Source organism: Zingiber officinale, chromosome 9B (genome assembly GCF_018446385.1).
Source record: "Zingiber officinale cultivar Zhangliang chromosome 9B, Zo_v1.1, whole genome shotgun sequence".
Classification (NCBI taxonomy): domain Eukaryota; kingdom Viridiplantae; phylum Streptophyta; class Magnoliopsida; order Zingiberales; family Zingiberaceae; genus Zingiber; species Zingiber officinale.
Window position 1 is genome coordinate 70,349,545 of NC_056003.1, and position 4,836 is coordinate 70,354,380.

At 37.3% G+C, this 4,836-nt stretch overlaps 1 long non-coding RNA gene across 1 annotated transcript; it reads left to right on the plus strand.

Moving 5' to 3' along the window:
- The first annotated feature begins 451 nt into the window (after nucleotides 1–451).
- On the plus strand, nucleotides 452–1,433 carry LOC122025013. Its single transcript, XR_006123577.1, has 4 exons — nucleotides 452–571; nucleotides 769–860; nucleotides 990–1,097; nucleotides 1,276–1,433. It is a non-coding gene; the product is annotated as an uncharacterized LOC122025013 (long non-coding RNA).
- Nucleotides 1,434–4,836: the final 3,403 nt, after the last annotated feature.

Below are 4,836 nucleotides of genomic sequence, written 5' to 3' on the forward strand. Positions count from 1 at the left end.
TAATGTTTTGTTATTTCATTTCTTAGTTTAACTCCATTAATGGTGATATCGTAGTGTAGAGTGACAATGCGTTGTCACTTGTTTTCCAAAATCAGTTTAACTCCATTAATAGATATGTTATCTTATTTGAGAAAGTATGACTATTTATAATATTTAGAACTTGCTTTCCAAAATCAGCTTTACTCTATTCCGATATCTCCATATCTCAACTTGCATGTTTGATTGTTTTGGAGATTTTTCATCTTAATGAGTGATTCACCTTTGTTTAGAACCCTCCCAAGCTGGCTACTCCTCTATTTGATACTAAAATGCCAGAGGACCCTAAGATGGCATTCACAGACCTAGATAATATTCAAATGGTGTTTTGAATGAAGAGGTATTTACTTATATTCGCAAGCATGTTATATATAAGCATGCCACTAGATTCATGTCTTTAATGTACTGTTGAATTGATAGCACTAATTCTTTTCCGCACAGTAGTGTTTGGTCTTGCATTGTGATGGCATCTGAGTGTTGGCTTGGTCTCTGTTGGCTTGCTACATATCTAGAAAGCTCCATGATTTGTGCTAAGGTAGTTCTTCTCAACGAGCATATCTGAGATGGAACTTCCATGCTACTTACTTTTCCAAGTTTAATTTGCTGCTACAAGATCGAAAATATATTATGTAGTTGTTGTTCCTTCTGGTTGAATAGTTTCACTTTCCCGTCTTAATTTCTTGTATGTTCTTTGTTAAATAATTATGTGGATTTAATTCTTATCGGTAACAGCTGAAGCGTATCCAATTTGGATTTTCCAGCTCAAAATATCAGTAGATTTGTTGTGGTAGTGCCTTAACAGGATTTGAGGCTTCTCCATTCAGGTAGGTTATGCTTGTTTGACTCACATTATGGTAATTATTTTTAATTTTGTATAATTTAAGTAATAAGTAATGATATATGTATCTTTTGAATTGTGTTGTAATGATTTTGTATATATTTCTATATTTAAGGAAAAGACAAGTCCGGTAGATACAAAAATTACAAGATCACAAGTTTGGATTGAAGGTCACAAGAAAAAAAATGGGAAGCCTAGTACTCAAGCTGTTGGAGAGAAAATAGTAAGCATGCCCACTCATTTTAGATTTCTTTAGTATTTTATTCCACTGATCTTGTTTTTCATAAGAATTTATACTTAAGATCTCTATTTATACAACCTAAAATGTTTTTTCTATACCTCCTTGTACATGTGTTCAAGCTGTTTTTTACTTGTGAGTTGGTACATGTGTTCAATTTCAGGTGGACCTAATTCGACCAAATGATGAAATGCAGTTTCTCGATGATGCAATAGAAAGCACGGTCGCATGGTTATCTATATTTATAGTATTGTGTGATTGATATATATTATACTAATTTGTTTGGATTGTAAGTTGAATTGTTGTTATGTAATTGCTAGTTTGTTAGATATTTCATATATTGTTTTAGATGTTTTGAGTTTTTGTGGTATAATGAAAAATTATGACTTTTATTAATTTTGTATAGATTTGATTTGTACTAAATTTGTTGTAAAATTTTAATTTATTATTTTCGTCATTTTTTTTAATATAGTTAAGACCATCAACAACATACGTTTGCGCGCTGCGGATAGTATTTTCTGTAGCGCACAAAGCACGCCGTGGATACTATTATCCGCGGTGTGCTTTGCGTGCTACGAAAAATACTATTATCTGCGGCATGCTTTGCGTGCTGCGGAAAATAGTATCCGCGGTGTGCTTTGCGGGCTACAGAAAATACTATCCGCAGCGCGCAAATGCACGCCGCGGATAATTTATGACTTTTAACAGCTTTTAACTGTGCAGCGCGCAATGCACGCTGCGAAAAGTGAATTTGCACGCTGTGAAAAGCCATTTTTGTTGTAGTGGTGGTTATCTACCTAGGGAACCCCCTTCTTCATTCATAAGTCGTCGCAGACTAAACAAAGAATTACTCGAAGATTTGATGAGTCTTTTTAAGTAAGCAGGGCTATGTATTTAAAAAGATTGATAATGAAAGAATTTGCAAGGGAAAGATTTGTAATGAAAGGAATTGTAACTAAAAAAAAATCTATAATCAAGTCACTGCGATATCAGGAGAAATTTCGATACTTACCTGCTACATTTTCCAGTTTGTGTTGGCTTGAGATTGCTTCCCTTGAAATGCTTCCGGATATTGAGTATAAGTGCTATTTTATTCAAGAATTCCTTGCTTAATTTTTGAAATTAAATCTTGTTTTAATAAACTCCTTTGTCGATAATATCTTCCATGACCATAAAACTTTGATCAGTAAAATTTTTCATAATCTCCCTGAGTTTCACTCAGGTGGCATGTGCCAAGCATGCTTCATACTTCCAAAGAATGAATAATCCCAAACAATTTCGTATAAGGAACTTTATGGGACTTCTGAGATCTAAGCTGGGTATAATACTCCGAACGATTTTAAATAAAAAGCTCCATATAAACGGGCCTCCAGATAGGAAATGTAATGTATATATATATATATGGAATCCCCCTCGAACCTTGGCTTTTAATTCAGCGTGGAATGTCAAAAGTTTTTCTGAAGAAATCTGTATAACTTGGAATTTACCTCGACAATATAATCTCGATCGATTATGCTCTGTGATAGTTTAAAGTCTCCGATTCCTCCCATGAAGACACGTCCGAGTTACTTCATGAGATTTCCCGATCGACTATGTTCTGTGATAGTTTAAAGTCTCCGGTTCCTCCCATGAAGACTCGTCCGAGTTACTTCATGAGATTTCCCGATCGACTATGTTCTGTGATAGTTTAAAGTCTCCGGTTCCTCCCATGAAGACCCGTCCGAGTTACTTCATGGGATGTCCCGATCGACTATGTTCTGTCATAGTTTAAAGTCTCTGGTTCATCCCATGAAGACTCGTCCGAGTAACTCCATGAGATTTCCCGATCGACTATGTTCTGTGATAGTTTAAAGTCTCCGGTTCCTCCCATGAAGAGCCGCCCAAGTTACTTCATGAGATTTCCTGATAGACTATGTTTTGTGATAGTTTGAAGTCTCCGGTTCCTCCCATGAAGACCCATTCGAGTTACTTCATGAGATTTCCCGATCGACTATATTCTGTGATAGTTTAAAGTCTCTGGTTCCTCCCATGAAGACTCATTTGAGTTACTCCATGAGATTTCTCTATCGACTATGTTTTGTGATAGTTTAAAGTCTCCGGTTCCTCCCATGAAGACCCGTCTGAGTTACTTCATGAGATTTCTCGATCGACTATATTCTGTGATAGTTTAAAGTCTCCGGTTCCTCCCATGAAGACTCGTCTGAGTTACTTCATGAGATTTCCCGATCGACTATGTTCTGTGATAGTTTAAAGTCTCTGGTTCCTCCCATGAAGACTCGTCTGAGGTACGCCATGAGATTTCTCGATCGACAATGTTTTGTGATAGTTTAAAGTCTCCGGTTCCTCCCATGAAGAACCGTCTGAGTTATTTCATGAGATTTCCCAATCGACTATGTTCTGTGATAGTTTAAAATCTCCGGTTCCTCCCATGAATACCCGTCCGAGTTACTTCATGAGATTTCCCGATCGACTATGTTCTGTGATAGTTTAAAGTCTCCGGCTCCTCCCATGAAGACCTGTCCGAGTTACTCCATGAGATTTCCCGATCGACTATGTTCTAATATAAAACTATAATGCTTGCACTGACCTTGTAATGGTTTAAAGCTTCTGAATTTTTCTTAAGGAAATTGGGTAGGTCTTTCCTTAGGGTTCCCAATTGTTGATCGCTCGAATAGATTATAAAAGTTCGGCCAATGATTGTCAAACTGTTTGAACCACATTTATTTCTCGGGCAATGTTTGTCTTGCATTGTATCTTTTGAAATAAATAGAGTACATACTATAAGCGTACTTGTCTTCAGTTCGCCGGGAATCTTGCTTCAACTAACTTGGATTTTTTCTTCCAGATATACTTTTGAATAATGCGATCTCGTTAGGTTTGCTAAGGCTGTAAGTGATTTGTACTCCAAGGACGCTCAAGAATTCTTCCTTCAATATACTGAAGATAATATGAACCCGATGCGAGTTCTCTATTACTTTGTAAGGTCCTCCCCATTGTGGTGCTAACTTGCTGACATCTCCAACGGGTTTAACACGCTTCCATACCAGATCTCCTACTTGGAAAAAACTCGGGAAAACTCTTTTGTTATAATTTTGCCTCATTCGTTGTCGATATGAGGTGAGTCGAGCTGCAGCCTTGTCTCTAATTTCTTCTATCAAGTCTAGCTCCATGAGTCGTCGACCAGCATTGTCTTCATCATATAGTCGTTTCCTATCAGATTCTACTCCCGCTTCAATGGGAATTATAGCTTCTCCTCCATAAACTAATTGGAAGGGAGTAATTCCTGTTGCTTCTCGAGGTGTAGTACGATAGGCCCAAAGAGCACTGGGTAATTCATCTACCCAGCTACCTCCAACATGATCCAGTTTGATTTTTAAGCCCCTTATGATTTCTCTATTGGTTACTTCTGCTTGACCATTACTTTGAAGATATGCCACAGAGGTGAATGCTTGAATAATGCCATAACTGTTGCACCAGTCTAGGATTCCATCTCCTTGAAATTACCTTCCATTATCAGAAACTAACTTATGAGGGATACCAAATCGGCATATGATATTTTTCCATAGGAATTTAATAACTGCATCTCCGGTAATCTAAGCAAGTGGCTCCACTTCTACCTATTTAGAGAAATAGTCTACTGCTACTAATAGAAACCTTCTTTGTGCAGCTACCATAGGAAAGGGGCCCACTATATCCATGCCCTATTGATCAAAGGGACAGGAGA